This window comes from Danio rerio, chromosome 17, assembly GCF_052040795.2.
Source record: "Danio rerio strain M-AB ecotype USA chromosome 17, GRCz13ab, whole genome shotgun sequence".
Classification (NCBI taxonomy): Eukaryota; Metazoa; Chordata; class Actinopteri; order Cypriniformes; family Danionidae; genus Danio; species Danio rerio.
Genome location: NC_141037.1, coordinates 37,826,825 through 37,851,391, shown reverse-complemented (window position 1 = coordinate 37,851,391; position 24,567 = coordinate 37,826,825). Strand labels below are relative to the sequence as shown.

The 24,567-nt window shown below is 37.7% G+C and overlaps 1 long non-coding RNA gene across 1 annotated transcript in view; it reads left to right on the top strand.

Annotated features, from left to right (window-relative positions):
- Window positions 1-24,567, top strand: part of LOC147840026 (uncharacterized) — a 128,030-nt gene that overhangs the window by 98,265 nt on the left and 5,198 nt on the right. Inside the window, exon 2 of the long non-coding RNA XR_015513648.1 lies at window positions 11,662-11,822. This is a non-coding gene — a long non-coding RNA (uncharacterized LOC147840026). The remainder of the gene's footprint in view (window positions 1-11,661; window positions 11,823-24,567) is intronic.

Sequence of the window (24,567 nt, the reverse complement as noted above, 5' to 3'; positions counted from 1 at the left end):
GGGTGTTTCTCAGAGATGGGTTGCTGCTGTAAGGGCATCCGCTGCGTAAATCATATGCTGGATAAGTTGGAGGTTCATTCCACTTTGGCAATCCCTAATGAATATAGGGACTAAGCCGAAAAGAAAATGAAGGAATGAACTTACAGTTTAAATGCACTTTTGTAAATAAACATACTTTTTTTTTAAACAAAATGTTTGTAAAAAAATAGTATGGGAAGCACTTTAGCAAAAATGTTTGAAGTATTTTTGTTTCATTAAAAAAATGTGGAAATGATAACCATTGGACAAGCTAATCCAGCACAAATTAGTGCTTAAATATATACTAAAATGCAGTGAACCTCCAATAACTGCAAACAGGTCCACTTTTTAAGAAAAATAAGACATTTTTAATAGGCTGATTACGGGCCTGAGTGTGTCTGTCCGCTTGTTAAGTCGTGACATGGATTACCGTTTACGAGTCCAAGCGCTACTCATTTGAATTGAGAAAATATTCGCCATTTTTTTGTCATATCACACATTTACAGTGGATTTTTTATAAAATCATAGTGTACACATCAATCTTTGGACTTGCTGCATCACAAATATCAAAATGTTAACAATGTATAAAATATTAATCACTTTCTGGCCATCAGATATTACATTTAATATAGTTAATTGTGTTATATTAATTGTTTTATGTTAGGTTAACTTAATCAATTTGTGTTGAGACAAAATTAAGTAATAGCGTGGAACCCTGCATTTTTTAGTACACAGACATTGTTTTCTGAGGATGAGGAAGCACTACATGTACCACATGTGGATATTAGTGGAAAACACATGATTCCAATCATGTCTCATCTAGATGGACTGTTTATTCCCAGCTGGAATCTGCAACTTTTGTATTACATAAACCTCAGAACTGCATTGAGGTAGAACTTCAAAGCAACTCCTCACTTGATTACCGTAAAAACAGTAATTGACTAGAACAAAGCTTCTGCGTGCTTTAGTTACATTGTTAGAAGAAATAATTGCTCAGCTGTGGCATGAGTTACACTGTAAAAGAAACGTACCGTTAGTCACAACAAACTTGATTTTATTCTCAACAGAGCGAAGCAGACCGGATATAATTGTGTCCGAGGTCAGTCATTATCTGAAGAATCAATTTTATGTGGAAGTTTGACCAATTTTCCTCGGCACTATCATAACATTGGCCCACCATGTATCTTTCGGAGCTCTCTGTGGTACAATTCATCCTGCTTTATCAACGTTTATCATGTCTTCCCCCTCGTAAAAGTCAGCTGACTGCCGGACGGTCTGCTCCTCTGCATTTTTTATGTTAAGAACGAGGTGTAATCTGTCCCTAAATGTCGAGGACGCATCCAGTTAGTGCCATGAGGGCCTTATAAAAGTGCCTAGCGGGACTTCAAAAATAATGACCGTCGCTGGCGAAAACAGTCGAAGCCCACTCCAAATCACTTCCTTATGCGTCCGCTGGAGCACTAATGAAATCTTCGGAGAGAAGTGGAAGTTGTCTGCTCTGGATAATCTAATGTGAGAGGGCATTGTAAGACACAATGCATCAAGCTACAGGAGCCCAATATGAATCTGCTCCCAATTTTTTTCTCTTCCCCTATACCATTATCAGCGGGCAGAGAAGAGCGGGAGTGAATTAATGAGTGGAAGATTTATTTGTTTGCTGTATGGACTGTAAAACAGTAAGAGCAGTGTTGGCCCGTGCAGGCCTCCTACCCCTAGGGTACAATCAAACCCTGGCAGTAAATCAATAGAGCTGGAAGAGGTTTTTATAACCAGAGTTTAACACCATGCTCTAAGTGCTCCAGGTGACAGGTCATTTGTTCATTAGCAGGACTTATCGCAATAAACAGTGGCAAGTCCAGTTTTGCAACAAAGAAGGTAAAAAAAAACTATACTAAAGGTTAGCCGGAAAGGATCTGGGTCTAATAAACCAAGTGGTAGTGGTTTGGTGTCCAGGAGCCTGAAATTAACCACACTGCAATTATCTTGTGGCATGGAATCAGACTTGTCACCTCAATCCAGACATGTTTACAGAACATTCCGATGTGCTGATGACCAATCAGCTTCTAATAAAGCTCATCCGCTCAATGGCTCAGCTACTGTCGGGAAATGGTCAGGATTTCCATCAGTGTACGCTGTTGGGGACTTACTGTAGGTGAGGTGATCATAAAGATCTACAGCTGAAACATTTGTGTGGTGTAATAGAATCACAGACAATTAGAATAAACCAGTGCTTAATTTGAGCCAGATCTTGCTGGATCCTGTTTACAAAAATGTCAGATAGTTGTGTTTTGTGTTTCGGTATTTATTTTAATACATCCGGTGTTGTGTCGAGAAACACACCTCTGCCTCAAAATGCACCCTTTCATAGACTTTCTTTAGCATTCTCAGTCTACATTAAAAAAATATAATAATTGATTAAAATGTAACATTAATAATATTTTGATGGATAAAGCAAGGAAAATAAGTGAAACGCATTTAGGAAGTTTACAAATGTAAAATAATAGTACAGACATTTAGCCTACATGTGACACAATCGTTGTTGCTGTTTTAAACTTAACCACACATTAAACAATTCACTTTGGTCCAATCCCAATTCTAGTGTTGTACCCCTACCTATTCCCCTTGGCCCTTGAAACAGAGTGTAAAGAGGTAGGGCTTCAAAATTTTCCTTTAAGAAATGGGACACCAATACAGCACCTGCACATGTCATCAAATGTCATCGCGATATCTTGTTTTGTATCAGATCAGACGATCGCGACTGTTGTAGTTATTCCAGTTGCATTATTTTTGGGTATGTATCTGAAGGCAAATCACTGAAGCAAATATCATGTTATCATAACAATCTAATGTGGCAATAAGATCCTGTAACTGTAAAGTTCCTGTAAGAACTGTATTGTGCATTTGCACTGTGGCCATATTTATCTATGTAAATACACAAAAACAACATTAACATTATAGCAGACTCTGTAAAAAGTCACTCTCATTTTTTTAAATCATTCTTTTTAATCAATTTCAGACAGTTAATAGATGCACATTTCAGAGGGGGTGCATTTTATGCCAGGAGTGCTCCTACTACACGAGCATTAACTTTTGCGTGGTAAACATCTACATGTGTGTGTGAAAGGTAGCGAGAGAAAGAGAGAAGGCTGTGTGGATTGTGCACAAACACACACACACACACACTCACACACACACACACACTCACAACGGTAGTCACCATGCACAACTAAAAGCAAAAGTCACGTTAAACTATTGTCTCTCATCACTATTTTCAGCCAATCTGCAGTTATATTGATTACATACAGGTCCATTTGCTATAGCACCCTCCCAAGCAAATCCAGCCAGAAATAAACAACTCATCTTATTGTGATTTTACAAGAGAGAAGCTTTTTGCACATGACCACAATTTTGCACTGTGTGGTCATGTGCAAGAAATAATGTTTCATGATTACCAGATTCAAAGCTTTGTAATGCTAAAAACTTTTTGCCTAGCCAAAGACAAGGAAAGAAGACAGAACTGTACAAGGCCTGGGTAATCATCAACAAGCAAAACAACTGCATTCTGACAGCATACTGATATGTGAATTTACATTCTTTGCATTCAGTGTCCGCAGTTTAATTAACCATATATATATATATATATATATATATATATATATATATATATATATATATATATATATATATATATATATATATATATATATATATGAGTCTTTTTTGGATATTTGTCAAGCAAGTCTCAAATCCTAAATTTTGTGAGTCAAGTCTGACTCGAGTCAAGTCATTTGACTTGAGTACCCTATCTCTGATCTCTGACTATTGTTTGAGTCTGTACTTCTTTACTTTTACTTGAGTACCAAAGTGTAGTAAGTACTTCAACTTTCGTTTTAAACATGTACTTCTACTTGAGTAAAGGATGTGTGTACTTTTGCCATCTCTGAATTAACCATTTTGTTGACTAATTCATCTTTTTTTTTTTTTTGTTCTGCAAGCAAAAGCATAGAGCAAAACTGTTGCAAGATGATTTTCAAATCTTTCAAAAAGGAATCGGCACAGACCATGTGAAATACAGATGTACTCTATCAAGTGCACGGCACACTCATTAAAAAAAGCCAAACACATGCTTTTAGGTGTTCTTGCAGAACGACTTGACAAAGTCTCAGAGGCACAGTCACTAGAAGGAAACTTTGAATCCCAAATATAAGGCATGTACAGCTTTAGCTTTATTCTTGATGGACAAATTGTTTCATTTCCCAACCAAGTCATCTCAGTTCTTCGGCGTCTCCATTTCTCAAAAGGGTGCGATAAAAGGCTTGACTCAATTATTTCACTGAGGGTAGGGTTTGGCGATGGTCTGCGGACCATCACTGAGTTTTATAAGGATGATAAAAGTCTGGCACTTGGCGAAGCCGGATTTTTTACAAAGGTCACTCCTAATGGATGTGTTTCCACAGATTTGAGAGAGCACATTTCAACATTTATGAGATCTCTCTTTGATGCGAGGCCCATGTTTGGGTACATAAGGAAGTCGAGATGAAAAGATTCCTCTGCTCCACATCACCGTTTGTGACACATCACGGGCTCAAAAAGACATGATTTCAGCTCTCATTTGCAGACTCCATCATCATCATCCCCAACTTCTCTCCTCTTCTCCTGACAAATTCCTCAGAGCCACAAAGAGGGAGGGAAATATATTGCAGTTTATGAGTCTCTCTAATGTACTTCAACTTTAGGAGAAATTCTCATTGTCTCTCCAGAGCTCTGTAATTTGTCACAACTGTCAAGACAATAAGACAAGCACAGAGAGCATAGATTTCTGTTTAAGTTCTCACTTCAATAATGCAATAGATTTCCAAGACTCTGTGGTTTTTCTTCTTTTCTCCTCCACTTCCCACAGGAAGAACAAACAGTAGCCGTGTGGAATAACTGATATAGAGGCTTACAATACATCCTTCAAAGGAATTCATCATGTGATCCTGGCAACTGTAGATAAGTGTGGTTTCTGTTTTGCCTCCTGATTTCAACTTTAAATTGGCCGCTCACTTTCTCGGTATAATTGTGTGTGGTTTCCCAGCGCAGAATGTGTTTGATTAATTGATTGATTTACTTTTTTTTATGTTCCGCTTTTTCATTTCTTCTTCCTTTTCCTCTTTCATCCTCTTCTTTTTTTATCTCCCATTCCCACTCTCAAGGTTTATACCATTTGTAATGAATGGTGTACTGGGGCGGATTTAGTGCTTTTGGGGCCCTAAGCAATTCCAGCCATGGGGCCCAAAAGTTCTAAAATACACCTTTTGAACTTACATTTTTATTATTATATTTTATTATCATAATTTTTTATTATTATTTTTCAGTCTTTTTCTTGTATCATTCATTTTTTTTTCTTAATTTTATCTTAATCCAAAATAATGATAATAACATGTAATACTTTTGGAATACTTTTAAAACTATTTATTTTCTTAAAAATTTACAACTAAAAATAATGAATGAACTATTTCGCTTTTAAAACTAAATCCATATTGATTTGACTGCTGGACTGCGTCATGACTGAAAGTGGGGGACACATTTGTGAACATGTTATAATTACGTTCAAATAAAATATTTTAGACGTTTACATACACTGTATAAAAAGGCACATAACCATCTAAAAATGTCAGATTCTAATGTGAATAAACTTTTTCTCTTTTAGGTAAGTTAGAATTATTAAATTTGTTTCTATCATGCTTTATAGCAGAATAATGAGAGAGAGAGATTTTTGAGAAATTGTTATAACTTTTCTTGAAAGTCAAGTTTACATACAATAAGATTATTATACCCCTGAAAAAGCTCAGATGATGGTGTCAAGGTTTTGAAGTTTTCTGATTGGCTAATTGAAAACATTTGAGTAAATTGGAAGCACAGCTGTAGAATAGTATTTAAGGAAAACCTCTAACACACTGCTTTCTTTTGTGACAACATGGGCAAAAAAACAACATAAAAGCCAGATTATAATTTGATAATTTACTCTAGGAAAAGGAATAATTTTTAGAGACATGTCCTTTTGGAGAATGACCAGTGTTACATTTGGAGGACAAAGGGGAAAGCTTACAAGCCTAGGAACACCATCCCAACTGTGAAGTATGTTTGCGGCAGCATCATGTTTTGGGGCTGTTTTGCTGCAGGAGGGACTGGTCCACTTCACAGCATAGATGGCATCATGAAGAAAGAACATTATGTAAAAATACTGAAGCAACATCTCAAGACATCAAAACTTGGCCACAAATGGGTCTTCCAAACAGACCATGACCCTAAGCATACTGCCAAATTAGTTAAAATGTGCTTTAAGGACAACAGAGTGAATGTTTTGGAGTGGCCATCACAAAGCCCTGAATTCAGTCCTATAGAAAATTTGTGGGCAGAGTTGAAAAAGCCTGTGCGAGCAAGACAGCCTACAAATTTAACTCCGTTACACCAATTCTGTCAGGACGAATGGGCCAAAAATTCTTCAAACTATTGTGAGAAGCTTGTGGAATAATACCCGAAACATTTGACCAAATGTATACAGTTTAAAAAAAATACCAAGGAAATGTATGTAAACTTTTGACTGTCTAGAAATGAATGAAAAATTTCTTTAAAAAATTGTCATTATTCTGGCATGTAGCAAACGTAAATGATTAGGTAATCTTAACGGACCTAAAATAGTAAACATTTAGTATGATTTACAATCAGACATTTTTAAAAAAAATGGTTATGTTCCTTTTTTTTTTTAGAGTATATTTAAACTTCTGGTTTCAACTGTATAATTTATAGGTATCATTTATATTTCTAGGTATTCATTTGGGGGCCCTTAGATTTCCTGGGGACCTAAGCGGCCGATTACCTTGCTTATTGGTTAAATCCGCCCCTGATGGTGTATATGGTTAGAGAACCCACATCTTTTAAAATTACTGCTTTTTCCACTGCTCATTTCACTCCATCTTCTGCTCACATTTTTTCTAGTCCTTCTTCCCTCTCATCTCTCTCCCTTTCTGCTTCCTCCTCCACTTTTTTCTTCATCATATTCTACATCTATTTTTATTCTACTCCTTCCTCATTCTTTTCTTTATCACCTCTACCTCTATCTTGTCTCCTTTTTATTTCCCTCTTATTTGTCTATCTATTCTACTTTTTTGCTTTTTATTTTCTGCTTTCTCTTCTTTTTCTTTCTTCTCTTTAAAAGTTCCTCTGCTTCTTTGTCCTCTCTTCTGCTTCCACTTCATTCTCTTTTATCCACTTGTTATTCATCTCCTCCTTTATTCTCCTCTTCCTCCACCTGTTCTTCTGTCTCCTCTTCCTCTCTTTCTTCATTCTTCCTTTCTACTTCACCCTCTCTCAATCCCAATCTTCTTCCTCTAAATCATCTCTTTCCTTCTTTTTCTTATTTCTCTTTATATTATTTCTCTCATTTCCTAATTTTCATTGTCTACCTATTCTGCTTCTTCATTTTCTACTTTATCTTCTTTTTCTTTCTCCTCTTTCTTGTCTTCCAGTCATGTCTTTCCCCACTGCTTCCTCCTCCTCTCCTTTTTATTAATTTCTTCTTATAACTCTTCTATTTTAATTTCTTCCTTCTATTCATTTTCATCTAATCATCTGTTATTCCTTTACTTCTATTATTATATGAATAAAATATAAAGTAAAAAAAAAAATTATTTATATATATACATATATATATATATATATATATATATATATATATATATATATATATATATATATATATATATATATATAATATATATATATATATATATATATATATATATATATATATATATATATATATATATATATATATATATGTTACTAACAGCTAATTAAGTTTAAAAGATGTGGCTTCTTTAACCGTAAACACCATTCATTAGTTATGGTATAAACATTGCACCCCGCGCCTTCTTTTATTAGTCCTACTATGCATTTTTTAACACAGCCTAACAAGTGTTACATAAAATGTAATTTTCATAAGAACAAAGAGTTTCATGTCATGACATAATTATGTGTTAAAAAACAACTGTTTACAATTACACGTTTCGTAATTGTGCCTCATACTCATAAGACGCATTAAGCAGCCGTTCAGAATTGGCCTTAAATTAATGAAAACATAAATGCGGAGGTGAATAATTAAATGAAAGAAAGAGGCCTCCACGTGTGAGAGTGCTGCCTTGAGATTAGCATTCGCATTTGTTTACGCCTAAGATTCCGACAGTTAGCCACTCATCATCGTGGTGATTAAGAAACCGATCATGTGCAACGGAAATACCTTTTGCCTTACCAAGCTTGTATTTATTTATAAATCCCTCTTAAAGATGCATAATTCCAAATTAAATAATGCATATCCGGCTATGATGAATTAATGAAACCCCTTTCATTAAGCAATGAATTATGTATGATAAACAGTTACCTCTTAATGAAAACAAACAACAAGTGGGCAGGTTAAGTGGCAAGCGATTGGCCACCGGTTAGTGTGTTCCATAGGATGGCTGAGCAGGACCCTGCTTAAATGAACATTACTCTTCACAGACAGGTGGGAATACATGTTTCCATGCATGAATTGCCCCTGATTAAAGCCAGACAGCATGAGGGAGATGCCGCTGCTCGGTTTTAATAGCCAACATAGAGTGCCAGCTAAGTATTCACGTAAACGCATTATATTGCTAAATTAGATTTCATAAATGGATGCATGTTGGGAAATTATTGCAGTGTTATCATTTTATTTTAATGTTGTAATTAATTTAGAAATATGGGTTCAGTATTTTTTTTTTTATATTTAATTATTAACTTAATTACTTACATCTGTCCATTCATGCTGTCTGTCCATCTGGACTCCAGTGGTTCCGTACCTGTATTTATAATTCATCTTCAGTAAATCCATTCTTTAGTACTTCCATCCTTGTGTTTGTGCATACTTTAATGCTTCTGCCTGTTAATGCATAATTCAATATGTCCATCCATGCTTCAATATATACTTTTAGAAACACCAAAAGGTACATTTTGGATGTCTTACACGTCTCTACTAGTGAGTTGATGAGTTGGGTGTTTGATCGAAGAGTTGAAAGTTGGTATCACTTTTATTTCAAGGTATATTTTAAACATTTTGTTGATAAGTTACATTAAAACTACATGATAACTAATTATCATTGTTTAATGCTAATTATGAGAGTGTTAGCAAACTGTCTGCTTAATAGTTGCTAACACTGCTCCACCTACACATTCAAATCACTATAAGAAACTTTGCAAGTACATGCCAACTTAAAGAAATGCTGACCCTAACCTTAGTCTAGTAATATGTAATTTGCCATGTAACTTATAGCTAACAAAATATTTTAAAAGACCATCAAAATAAAGGGATTACCTGGAAACCTAATGTTGGTGTACCTCTAACATCAGGTTTAGGATACATTGCTTAAATAATTTCATTATTTTGTTCTCTTAGTACTTCCACCTGCATTATCTGTATTTTCATTCTTCCTTCTGTCTGTCCATACTTCATTACTACTTTCTGTCTGTCTGTTTTTCAGTGCTGTACTTTAATCTGACCATACACTCTCAGAAATAAAGGTACATAAGCTGTCACTGGGGTGGTCCCTTTTGAAAAGGTACACATTTGTACTTGAAAAGTTCATATAGGTATACCTCAAAAGTATATATTAGTACCCTTAAATTTCAAGAGGACATTGTACTTTTTAGATACTAATACATACCCTTGAGGTACTAATATGGACCTTTTAGGTAGAAATTTGTACCTTTTCAAAAGGTTCCACTCCAGTGACAGCTTGCTTACCTTCATTTCTGAGAGTGAACTTTAATCTTGGTTTTTGGTTTGCTAGGTGGCCGTCAACCATTTTCTCAGAGGATAACAAGCTGACAAAACATTGATGTAACTCTCAGTCAGTTTTTGTTATGTGACTAGTGATGGTCACGGCATTCTAAAATATGTTTTTAACTTGGTGTGCCTGGATGGTGCGAAGGTGTCTTGCCACTTGCACATGCACCTTCATTAGAACTAATGGACTTAAAGAAACTTTGGAAAGACGTCTGTTTTTGCTAGGTTGTGAATTAAATGATGGCGCTCAAGTGACTTTGATATAACTGAGAGTACGGTTTTTCAATTTTTCAAAATAAAAGATTGTTCGATAAAAAATAAAATGGAAAAAATATATATTTCTTGTGCAGCGCGGTACCAATACCCAGAGGTTGGGGATCACTGTACTACAATATGTTCATCTGTCTGATCATATTTCAGCACTGCCTATTGTCTTTCTGTACTTCCGTACTTTCTTTTGTATATTAGCACTTCAGTATGTTCTTTTGTCTGTACTGCTTCTATCTGTACTTCAGTACTTTTTTTTTCATCTATACTGTCTCAGTGGTACTTTTAGTCATTACATAAATACTTCTTTCAGTACTTTTGCTCAGTACTACTTCCATCTGTCTGTACTTCTGCAATGCCATAACATACAGTATAAAGACTATAAACCTGCCTCTAGCCAATGCAGTCCATAAGATGTTTAAGTGTGTAAATCTGTCATTATCAGCAGTATCAGAAGTACTTGCATGTCCATTTTTTTTCAGACCGACATCAAATTGTGACTGATCTTATTATAGAGAGCTGGTGTTCTCATTATCTATTCATCTCTATTTCAAATTAAATGCAGGAGGGGGAAAAAATCACATGAATTTCGGTGGTCTGCGGCGGAGAGTGAAATGAACTGTGCTTGAGATTGTGAATGCGTGTCATGTCGATTCACACACACATCACTCAGACTGGCTCTGGCAGTGGCCTGTCTTGCTCTTATTTGTTATGTGAGTGCCCCTGTGCTGCCGCCTTCGAGTCTAATGAGCCTTTGATTGACAGCTGCTGTCTCTGAGCTCAGTGGGGCTCCTCCACTCACAACATCCTGTTGGCGTCTTCGCTTTTCCTTCCTTGCATCCACCTCCAACTACCCCCCCCACCCCCCACCCCCCGAGATCCCCATACCAATCGACCTAAACCTCGCTTTAAGCAGGAGATGCTCTTCTGAATTTTTTCAGTTGCCCCCTCCCTCTCACTGCAGTGAATAGTAAAACTATTGTCTTATAACCTTCCTCTTCCAGTCTAAGAAATAATGAGGTGACGGATCTGTCCCTCTCTCCCTCCCTTACCTTCCTGTTTTCTGTGCATCAGCAACTCTCTGCACCTTTTTTTTTCAGCGAAAAGAGTATATTAGATGAGGCTGAAGTCCTTTAAAGGTTATTTTATAATAGATGGGCTTGCTAATTCAACCTTCTTCATCTTCTAGACTTAGATGGTGTCCAGGACAACATCTGATTTCAATAGTCAAACGTATTCACTTTTGTTTGTATGGTAACAAATATCCTTGTTGGGCCACATAAATCACGATGTACTGTATGTTGACTTGAACTGAGAAGGTTTGTCTGCCAACTGATGTATATTTTCCTAGCATCCCTCTTAAACTTTGGACTGTTTTTAGAAGGAAGTGACCCCGAAGGAAAACTGATGTGCTGTTAGATGGTGGAGAAAGTTTTCTGTGCGAGGGATGTTCAGAATTGCAAAGTCAGCATTTGATGTGGCTCAAAAGACTGAGCGATACGTACTTGATCAATTTTTAATATATTCCTTAGGAAGATCCAGAGGCCTGATGGGAAATAAACAACGGTTTATGTGGACGGCAGAACCTGCCTGCTACAGGCAGAGGAAGTGCAGAATTGAAACAACAGACTTTCAGAAACCCAAAACTCCAATAAAGCATCATCCTGAGAGGCTCACTGACTTCCGCTGGGATGTGAGTTGTGCTTATGTGTCTGACTACTTATAGGATATTTTGTAACTGAGGTATCCAAGTGTTTTTTGTTCAAATTGGTCAACATTTATTTGTTTAAGTTTTGTAAAATTTGTTTAAATTGATCACATTTGCTTGGATCTATTCATTAGTGCATCCATTATTCTGTAATTCCATCCATTTATTCGTTATTATGTAATTCCATCCGTCCATCTGTTATTCTTGAATTCCATCCATCCATCCATCAGTCTGTCCCTCCATAATTCCATTCCTAATTCCATCCTTCATTCTGTAATTCCATTCATTATTCTGTCCATCATTCCATAATTCCATTTATCCATAATTCCATCCATCCATCCATTCGTAATTCCATTCGTAATTCCATCCATCCATCATCCATTTATCCATCCATCTGTAATTCCATCCATCCATGCATCCATCCATGCATCTATCCATCCATCCATCTGTAATTCCATCCATCCATCCATCTATCCATCCATCCATCCGTAATTCTATCCATCCATCCATCCATCCATCTGTAATTCCATTCATTATTCCGTCCATCATTCCATAATTCCATCTATCCATAATTCCATCCATCCATCCATTCGTAATTCCATTCGTAATTCCATCCATCCATCATCCATCTATCCATCCATCTGTAATTCCATCCATCCATCCATCCATCCATCCATCCATCCGTAATTCCATCCATCCATCCATCCATCCATATGTAATTCCATCCGTCCATCCATCTATTCATCCTTAATTCCATCCATCCATCATCCTTCTGTCCATCTGTATTTCTATCTATCCATCCATCCATCCATCCGTAATTTCATCTATCCATCAACCATTCATCCATCCATCCGTAATGTCATCTATCCATCAACCATCAATCCATCCATCCATCCATCCGTAATTTCATCCAATCATCATCCATGTATCCATCCATAATTCTATCCATCCGTCCATCCATCCATTCGTTATTCCATCCATCCATCCATCCTTAACTCCATTCATTCATCCATCCATCCGTAATTTCATCCAATCATCATCCATCTATCCATCCATAATTCTATCCATCCGTCCATCCATCCATTCATAATTCCATCCATCCATCCTTAATTCCATCCATCCATTCATCCATCCGTAAATTCATCCAACCATCATCCATCTATCCATAGATAAATCTATCTATCTATTTATCCATCCATCCTTAATTCCATCCATCCATCCATCCGTAATTCCATTAATCTGTAATTCCATCCATCCATCCATCCATCCATCCATCCATCCATTCATAATTTCATCCATCCATCCATCCATCCATCCATCCATCGATTCATCTATCTGTAATTTCATCCAACCATCATCCATCTATTCATACATAATTCTATCCATCCATCCATCCTTAATTCCATTAATAATTCCATCCATCCATCCATAATCCCATTCATCCATCCATCCGTCCCTCCCCATCCACCCGTCTGTTAGTCCATCAATCAATCCATCTGTCCTTCCATCCATCCATAATTCCATCTGTCTGTCTGTCCATCCGTCCATCCGTCTTTCCGTCCATCCATCCATCCATTCATCTGTCCTTTAATTCCATCAATCCATCATTCTGTAATTCCATCGATCCATCCATGCATCCATTATTCCGTAATTCCATCTATTCATTCGTCTGTCCGTCCGTCCATCCATCCCGCCTAAACGAAATTATATCAAGACATCATATATGTTTATTAAAATAATTAGTCATCAACTTTAACATACATTGGTTTAAAATCCATCTAAAAATGAAAAATAGCTTGAATCATGTCAGCTTTTATCTATATGGCTTTATTTATTTATTATTTATCGATTGTCCAGCTTGTTTTTTTTTTTTTTTTTTTTTTTTTTGAGTGCTGACCACCACTGTTGAACAATCCCAGGAAATGTCAGAATAAAGTGAACCCTGCAGTTACACTTTGAAAGGGCTGTAAAAGGAACCACTAACCTTTTGTGTGCTGTGAATTCTCACACTCTCAACCTACTGAACAAAAACAACAAACATCTTTGACCATTCTTCTTGTCTATTTTTCAAAATGAAATTGATTATACTTTAATTCCATTAATTAAAAAAAAAAATAAATAAATAAATAAATAAATAAAAATAATAATAAAAAGAAAAAAAATCAATTGACTGAACTGTATTCTTACGGCACTTCATCCAACCCTCTTTGCATTTTCTTTCCTCCTAAATATCCTGCTACAAACCAGTGACTCAAACTTCTTTAGGTGTTTCAGAAAACTTGAGGAGTTGATTTATTCACAAAGTAAACTTTTTCCCCAATTGTACTCAAGTGTTTTAACAGAACGCACTCAAAAGAATGATTTGCAACTGGAATCTGGCTCAAGCTCCAAGAAAAAGAGACAACACGCTTATAAAAACTCATTTCTTAACATGTGTTGCATTCCACATACATACTGTAAGAGCAACCTTACCCAGTATTTGATGAAGTAGCTTTGTATTAGTACTCTAATTTGCTCTATTTAAACTTCCCACCTTTGATTCTTCTCTTAAAATACACATTTTCCCCAAACTGGATTTTAATGTACTAGGGTGAATGTTGCTCTTTACTGCATTTCTTCTTACTACTTGCATTAAAAAAAAATAATAAAATAAAAAAAAAATAATGTTGCTTTTTAAAGCTTTACAATCCCTGGTCCTCATCCAAATCTGCTAAATGGGAGAGAGGGAGGACAACAAATATCATATCCCTGTCAGTGTGGCTGATATTTAATTAAAGGTTTAGTTCAGACAAAAATGAGAATTCTGTCATCAGTTACTCACCCGTATAATTTTTGTTTGTCTAGAAAAGAAAGGAGAATTGTTTTAATAAAACCTGAAAGACTTCTTTCTCTCTTTGGTTTATGAAGGCATTTTAAACATAAAGAGTCAAGTTGTTTAATGTAAGAGTTTATGCTATGAACAAAACATATTTTTATATTTTTACAAATAAACAAATATATAAATAAATGCACATGCAGTTGAAGTCAGAATTATTAGCCTCCTTTGAGTTTTTCTTTTCTTTTTTAAATATTTCCTAAGGGATGTTTAACAAAGCAAGGACATTTTCACAGTATATCTGATATATGTTTTCTTCTTTTTTGTTTTATTTCAGCTAGAATAAAAATTTTAAAAAATTTTTTAAAAACATTTGAAGATCAAAATTATTAGCCCTTTTAAGCTATAAATTTTGTTGATAGTCTTCAGAACAAACCATCTTTATACAATAACTTGCCTAATTACCTTAACCTGCCTAGTTAACCTAATTAACCTAGTTAAGCCATTACATGTTACTCTAAGCTGCATAGAAGTCTCTTGAAAAATATCTAGTCAAATATGATTTACTGTCATCATGGCAAAAATAAAATAAATCAGTTATTAGAAATGTGTCATGGGGCTAATAATTCTGACTTCAACTGTATATGGAGCTCATGATAAAATAAATGCGTTTATTTGGGGTGCAAGAAAAGAAAAAGTTGTTTTTTTGTGTGTCACTCGAGCATTTCTGAGCTTTTAAAAGAATCAGTGAGCTTTCTCAGCTGTCGAGCAATTGCATTCGAGATTTTTGAGAACCATAAAGCATGGTTATGCCCTTGGCCACTGTACTGTGAGGCTTTGGGATGAATACATATATCGTTACACCCCAAACAAACAAATCAATAAACATTTGGTAACACTTTATATGAAGCTTATGCTTATAATGAATTATAGCTCTGTTTATAAGTATGTACAATCAGTCATAACAATTCTATAAATGTATATGTAAAACCACAACAAATTTTATGCTGTATGTTATAGCTATTTATACCAGTGTTATTAATACTAGTGATCCATTTCTTTTAATGCACGTTCAAAACACATTGCACATGATTTATGAATATTAATTAGGCATTATTGTATTTATATAGGTAAGTTTTTAATGTTAATACATAACGACAAAATTACAAAGACTTGTTGATAAGAGCACTAAATCTTAAAAATACTTATTGTGCATTATTGATGACTTTAAGTAAAGTGAAAACAGGATGCAGTTTTTTTCTAAATGAAAAGGGTTTGGTCATTAGGCTAATTGTGCTCATCATGTGTTTATAAATACTTTATTGCTAATTTACCCAGCCTTCCAACTCATATCTCTAAGCCTAATCATTTAAATAAAAATGTACAGAATAAAGACAAATATACAGACTTCTTATGATTGATTAGAACTAGTTATAAAGTGCATTTAAGTAGTATTATACATCTATATCTACATTGGCATTGCATTTATAATAGTATTAATAACACTATTGTAAATGGCATTATAATAAAGTAGGTTTGTTGTGTCTTTGAAGATACATTTATAGTATTGTTATGACTGATTATAAGTGATTATAAACAGAGTCGTAATTCGTTACAAGGATGAGCTTTATGGAAAGTGTAACCATTTTTTTTCATAGTCGAACCAAAATCTTAATAACAATAATGTTAATGTAATGTAAAGTGTATCTATTTAGCTCATTTATTGTGTATGTTCATACACCCAAAGCGCTTCACAATCATGAGGGTGAGGGGTCTCTCCATAACTCTGTCCTGTGGCCGCATCATTAAAATGAATGCTGCACACTGGTGATGGCGCCAGTGCTTTCACCACACCAACTTGGTGGATGAGGATGATTGGGAGGCCATGATGGAGGGAATTTGGCAAGGACACCGGGGTTACACCCCTACTCTTTACGAGAAGTGCCATGGGACTTTTAACAATCACAGAGAGTCTGGACCTCGGTTTAACATCTCATCTAAAAGACAGCACTCACTAATAATATAGTGTCCCCTTCACTATATTGGGGCATTAGGACTCACACAGAATGCAGATTGAGTGCCCCCTGTTGGCCTCACTAATGCCACTTCCAACAGCAACATAGTTTGTGGTATCCCATCTAGGTACTGACTAGGATCAGCTCTGCTTAGCTTCAGTGTCATGGACTGCAGGGTGATGTCACTGTGGTGATATGACATTATTGTTGTGATTAAACAATAATGTTGAGTATATATGAAATAATGCTAAATTGCTAGTATTAGTAATGGACTGTGCCTTATTTTTTATTGCTTATGAAATAATAATAAATAATAACATCTTGTAGAATTTATGGGCATTCCTCATTCCAATTTATAATCAAGTTAAAATGGCAAAGCGGTCAACTTTACATGATCAGAAGTAATCCCGAACACTCTCCACATAAAGAGATTTACCTATTCCTGTGTTCCCAGTCAAGACAATTCTACTTGTGACAGTGAAATCCCAGAGATTTGCATTCTTTAATTGTTGCTGCGACAGTTTGCAGAGCCTTTTTTATTTCAACATAACAATATTTCCCTGTACAGAAAGCATAATCCATAGGAAAATGGCTTACTGAGTCTGATGTGGAACAAGTTTACTGGCCCTGCACACAAAGGCCACAGTAAAACCACACTGGACAGTTCTGGCAGGATTTGAACAGAATATAAGCCAGACACCATCATATAACACAAAAACCTATATAATGCACTTGTGTTCACATTGGAGCAAATCCAGCATCTTAGTACGCCTCTCCCAAGAGTTGTCAAGTGTTTGTTTTCATGGTTTTTGTTTAGCTTTTTGCTAAGCCCTCAGACTTTTACTCTGTGTAAATCATACAAATAAAACATAAACATTGTATACATTTTTAAATGAAATTATTTAAAGTTTTGAAGAAAAATTGAGTAGAATTGAAAATAAAATTAATTTAAATTTGGATTTGCATGTTGCTAAGTTATAAACCTTTTAATATGATGCTTAAACTATGCGAGTTAATGGGTAAACTTCAGTATTTTAATATACCTACCATATTCATTCATTCATTCATTCATTCATTTTTTTTTTTTTCGGCTTAGTCTCTTTAATGATCTGGGGTCGCCACAGTGGAATGAACCACCAACTTATCCAGCATTTGATTATGCAGCGGATGCCCTTCCAGCTGCACCCCTTCACTGGGAAATATCCATACACACTCATTTACACATATACACAATGGACAATATAGCTTACCCAATTCACCTAGTGCATGTATTTAGACTGTGTGGGTAACTGGAGCACCCGGAGAAAACCCACACAAACATGGGGAGAAGATGCAAACTCCACACAGAAATGCCAATTGACCAAATACTAAAATATAATTGATTTTTATTATTATTATTTTTTAACTATTTATTAGATATAAAAATATGCAGAAATATTGGCCTGTGTAAATTTGAGTTTTCAGAACATTTTTAATTTGGATTAGTTTGTTGTTAATTATGTTTTTAACACTATAATTAAAATAAAGTCCTAAAGAACAACACAAAAATATTGGATAGACTTTACATTGAGCTTTTAATTAAATTGAATTTTTTTAATTGAATTTTCAATTATTTTATTTATTTATTTATTTATTTATTTATTTTATTTAATTTATTATATATATTTTTATTTTAGCTGAGCTTAGTAAGGTTGAAGCTAATTAAGTACAGCTACAAAATATTAGTTAGACTTCACCTTGAGTAAGGTAACCTCGGATTTAATTTAATTTAATTTAATTTAATTTAATTTAATTTAATTTAATTTAATTTAATTTAATTTAATTGTGTTTTATTTTATTTGTTTTATTTTAGCTGAGTACTAGTAAGGTTGAAGCTAATTAAGTACAACTACAATTTGAAATGTAGTGTCCAAAAATACATTTAAACAAGGTGTTCAAGTGTTCACTAACTTTAGCAGTGATTTCAAATGATCTATACTGATAAAACATTTTAAAGCATAATGAATGCAGATAGTTTGACACAAAATGTTTTTTAAATACCTAAAAAATCTACATTTCTCACACTTCCATTGCAATGCATCCAGAGATCGGCTTCTTAAAGCATATACTGCATGCAATGATGTTGAAGAATTTGATTAGAGACAAAAACATGTCAACAATAATGCCCACTTTTCACATCAGGAGTGCTCCAGTGATGTATTAAAGTGCTATCTACTGCACATATGCTACTCGCTATACGTAAGTGTCAGTTGACATCACTGTGCAAATTACACACTGCACATCTCGCTCTCTGTTCACTGTTAGACTAAAATAATATAACGCAATCCTCATTCTTGATGTAAATGTGGCCTACATATCTGCGCAACCATGATACGCAGACATTTGAATAGTTGGCACATGATGAAACCTAAATATTAGTCTTGCAAGCATAATTGACTCAGATAGGCTGTCAGTTTCTATATGCGTTTGCTATATATACAGAAATTTATTATGTTGTTGCATGAGCAAACAAAGAGTCTGCTCAACCCAGTGAGCTGCCTACAATGAGAGTGTTTAAGCAGTATTTAACATTATTACAGAGAAGAAGTAGCACACAGTCATGGCAATTCATAAGCATTTAACGGTTCTGTTTATTTTTTTTTATTTATATTTGCTTAAAAATACAGTTGAAGTTATTTAACCCCCGGAATTATTAGCCCCGTTTAATTTTTACCTTAATTTCTGTTTAACGGAGAGAAGATTTTTTCAACACATTTCGAAACATCATAGTGCCCTTAATGCTTTTGTGCCCTGAGCTTCAGACTTTGCGCGTAGATATTTAAAATAGAGCCCTATATGTTAAAATGTACTGCAAATTGTGCTTTCTTGACCATAGGACACTGAGAAGTGTAATTTAAGTTGAGTATAATTTAATATTTTGGACTCTGGTTTCTATTTAAGCTGTATTTATTGAATTACTGTATTTTCAATTTGCTTAATTAAGATTTGCTCAACTATGTAAATGTTTTGGCTCATGGTATTGGTATTTGTATGGATTGGTTGATGGCTGTGTGATATTCTAGTATTAGTACCGATTCAGCCTCTTCACCCATGTGTATCACTCCATCTGAGTGCTATTAAATTCATTATATTTTTCTGATTTATCTTAGAGTTCTATTATTTACAGAGTGTATCATTGAATTATATCAGAGAGCCTAACTTCAACATATCTGTAGGCATTTAGTTTATTAAACTTGGAGCGATATCTTAAACTTTATTCACGCTGGTGGTGCTACATAAAGTGGGGGCTCGTCTTAGATGGGTTGGAGGTTAAAAGGGGTGAGTGTAATGGAGGCCAGCTAGCGAAGTGCTATGCAAGTACACCTCACTCCATTGACCTCAAAGTGTGCTTTGCTTAGCCACAGTCGCTAGGGGCCATGATCTTTTTCTTTTTCAGAGAATTATGTATATATACATACATACAGTTGATACATACAGTTAATTTTTTATCCAATTTCTGTTTAACAGAGAGCAGATTTTTTCAACACATTTGTAAACATAATATTGTTATAATAACTCATCTCTAATAACTGATTTATTTTATCTTTGCCATGATGACAATAAATAATATTTGACTAGATATTTTTCAATACACTTCTATAAAGCTTGAAGGGACATTTAGAGGCTTAACTAGGTTAATTAGGTAAACTAGGCAGGTTAGGGTAATTAGACAAGTTATTGTATAACAGTGGTTTGTTCTGTCGTTTATTGAGAAAAAATAGCTTTTAAGGGGCTAACAATTTTGTCCCTAAAATGTCTTTTAAAAGTTTTAAAAGTTTTTATTCTAGCGGAAACAAAACAAATAAGACTTTTTCTAGAATAAAAAATATTATCAGACATACTGTGAAAATTTCCTTGCTCTGTTAAACATCATTTGAAAAATATTTTTAAAAGAAGAAAAAAAATCGAAGGGGGCTAATTATATATATATATATATATATTGTAACGAGCAATTATATGCCATGTCGCCCTGGTCGCAAATTTCACCCAGCTGGACCTTCATCAAGCCAGGATCGGACACAGCTGGAGCTCATCAAGCGGAGAGACATATAAGCCCAACCTACGCCAGGAGAAGAAGAGCTTCATTCCTTCTATGACTCCCTGTGCTAATGCTTGTCTCTCTGTCTCTCCTTAGCGGACTCCAGCTCGTGACGATCCTGCACCCAACTACTCACCGTCCTTCACCTACTTCCCGGAGCACCAGAGCACCTCACCCTAAAGAAGAGCACCTTTTACAGCACATTCACTTTGTAAATAAAGCACCCTCCGGGGACTTGTCTGTAAACTCATCCTGTTGTGCCGCTGTTTTCCCTCTGCCTCGCTACAACTGGTGGAGAATGCGCGCTTTTTCAGAGGGAAAAAAATTCAGCACTTACCAGTAAGAAGAAGTAACCACTGAATTTTCTCTGTTCTTCTTCTGTTTACAGACAGGCATCCGCTCTATCTCTCACTCACGCTCTCTTACTCGGCTGTCATCCCCTCCTGAGTCATGTCGATCGAAGAGGTAGTACGCCATCTAGCGGAAATCTCAAGAAGACAACAAGTGATAACTGAACAACTCACCGCCAGACAAGACAGTATGGAACAACAGCTCCGCCAAGCGGCCGGTTCCAGCCAGTTCTCTGAGGTGAGCGCCCATAGATTTATCACAAAACTCAGCGACCTGGATGATATTGATGCTTACCTGCACACCTTTGAGGTAATTGCGGAAAGAGAGAGATGGCCGAAGGAAAGTTGGGCGAGGATGCTAGCGCCATTCCTGACTGGAGAAGCTCAAAGAGCTTATTTCGCATTAGAGACACCGAAAAATGACGACTATAAAGCATTAAAAAAGGAGATACTCGCCAGAATGGGACTCTCCAATATAAGCGCAGCACAACAATTTTCTCAGTGGTCCTATGATGACAAACAGCCGGTTCGGACCCAAGCAGCCAACTTATCCAGATTGGGAAGATTATGGTTACTGGGAGGAGATCCAACCGCAGTCCAGGTCGCTGAGAAAATAGTCATTGAAAAGATGATGAGGGCGCTACCCAGACGGCTCCGCACACTTACCAGCATGAGGAACCCCGACTCGCTGGCCGCTTTGGTGGAGGCGGTGGAGCTGGCGGAAGCTCATGTGGCCCGGGAGACTGGGGAGAGAGCGGCTCTGCCACCCCGGAGGGTAAATGCGCCATGGCGACCGGTGGAGGGCACAACACGACCAGGCAGCAGACCGGCGGTCCCCAGCCCAGTCGACGAGCCGATGCCCACAGAGCCAACAACACTCTCGGCCCCGGCCTGGACGGCAGGGTGCGTGGTACATCGCAACGTCCCTCCCGAAGCTCCCACCCGAAAAGTATGTGTAGACGGGAAAACACAGACGGCCACACTGGATACAGGAAGTGCAATAACACTGGTCCACCCAAACACGTTAAAATACCATCAAGAAGGGAAAGGTCGAATCCCGATTACATGCATACACGGTGATACCCGCCACGTACCCGCCCAAAGAGTCACTATAGCGACTAAGTCGGGAAGCTAGCGCATCGAAGTAGGAGTAGTTCCAGATCTTCCTGTACCCCTTCTTCTGGGCAGAGACTGGCCGGGGTTCGATGATCTCCTCACCCACCATCAGGCTCAATCGGCTCGGGCAAAGAAGAACAGCAAGGGACGGGCTCAACAGGACCGCCAAATAGCGCTGATGGCCACCGAGAGCGACAGAGGGGGTGAGTCATCATCGGCTAACCTGTACTATGATCTTTTTCAACAGATTACCGCAGGTGGCGATTTCGGGAGAGCACAGCGTGAAGATGAAACGTTGAAGCACTGCTGGCCACAAGTCAGGATCATAGACGGTAACGAACGGTTTCCCAGCCCTCACCCCCTCCCACATTTTATTGTGCAAAATGGTCTGCTGTACTGTGTCGCAGAGAGGCGGGGGGAAACGAAGACGCTATTGGTCGTCCCGAGGACCAAAAGGGAGACTGTTCTAGAACTGGCACATACTCACCCGATGGCAGGACATCTAGGAGCAGCCAACACGATCAAGAGGATCAGAGATCGTTTCCACTGGCCCGGGTTGGATGGAGAAGTCAAGAGGTATTGTCAGGCATGTGACATATGCCAAAGAACGTCTCCCCAACGACCACCCCCCAGCCCTCTGATACCATTACCCATCATTGACGTGCCCTTCAACCGCATTGGCATGGACTTGATAGGGCCTTTGCCGAAGTCGGCCCGGGGACATGAACACATCCTTGTCATCCTCGACTACGCCACCAGATATCCAGAAGCGATCCCTCTAAGAAAAGCCACGTCATCGGCAATCGCTAAGGAGCTGTTTTTATTATGCAGCCGAGTAGGAATACCAGCAGAGATACTGACCGACCAGGGCACCCCATTCATGTCCCGGTTGATGGCAGACCTCTGCTGCCTCCTAAAGGTAAAGCAAATAAAAACCTCTGTTTATCATCCGCAGACTGATGGCTTGGTGGAGCGCTTTAACAAGACGCTGAAGCAGATGCTCCGCAGGGTGGTGGCAGAGGATGGGCGCGACTGGGACCTCATGATCCCGTACGTGCTTTTCGGGATCAGAGAAGTTCCCCAAGGATCTACAGGTTTTACACCTTTTGAATTGCTGTTCGGCCGTCAACCACGAGGGCTATTGGACGTGGCTCGTCAAGCTTGGGAGCAAGAGCCAGCCCCACAACGGTCAGTGATTGAGCACGTACGGGACATGAGAGGACGTATAGAGAAAGTCATGCCCATTGTCAAGCAACATCTGACCGAAGCCCAGCGCGCCCAACAGCGATTATATAACCGGCCCGCCCAACCCAGAGAGTTCCAACCAGGGGACAAAGTAATGATCCTGATACCTACCACCACCTCGAAGTTCTTGGCCTCTTGGAAGGGGCCATATACAGTGGTAGAAAGGGTAGGGCCGGTAAACTATCGAGTCCGTCAGCCGGGACGAAGAAGAGAAGAACAACTTTACCACATCAATTTGATGAAGAAATGGGTTGCAGCTCCAGGTCATCTAGTTGCCTTCTCAGAAGAAACTTCTCCCGTTGTCCATATAGGTGAGCAACTCTCACCGAATCAGAAGGCGGAGCTGCAAGCCTTGGTCGGTCAGTTCAGGGATGTGTTCTCAGAAAAACCGGGCCGAACCACCATCATCCAGCACGACATCATCACCCCACCTGGCACCATCGTCCGGCAGAGGCCTTATCGAGTACCAGAAGCTCGCCGGCTGGCTATCAACGATGAGATCCAAAAGATGAGGAAATTGGGAATCATCGAACCATCTCGTAGCCCGTGGTCCAGCCCCATAGTGATGGTCCCCAAACCCGACGGCACCCTCCGCTTCTGCAATGACTTCAGGAAGCTGAACGAAATTTCCAAATTCGACGGGTACCCCATGCCTCGGGTGGACGAGCTGCTGGATCGGCTGGGTGGAGCCCGATTCATATCCACGATCGACCTCACCAAAGGCTACTGGCAATTACCACTAAGTGAAAGCGCCAAGGAGAAAACCGCCTTCTCCACTCCCGGTGGGCACTGGCAATACCGGGTTCTTCCCTTCGGGCTCCACGGGGCTCCAGCAACATTCCAGCGTATGATGGACATCCTGCTGAGACCCCACCAGCCGTATGCAGCAGCATACCTCGACGATCTAATCGTCCACTCCGAGTCATGGGAAGAACATCTATCCCGGTTGCGGAGGGTGCTCCTTGATCTTCGTAGGGCTGGGCTCACAGCTAATCCCAAGAAATGCCACCTGGGTCTAGCAGAAGCAAAATACCTCGGTTTCCACATCGGTAGAGGTCTCATACAGCCACAACAGAACAAGATCAGAGCACTACAAGAAACTCCACAACCC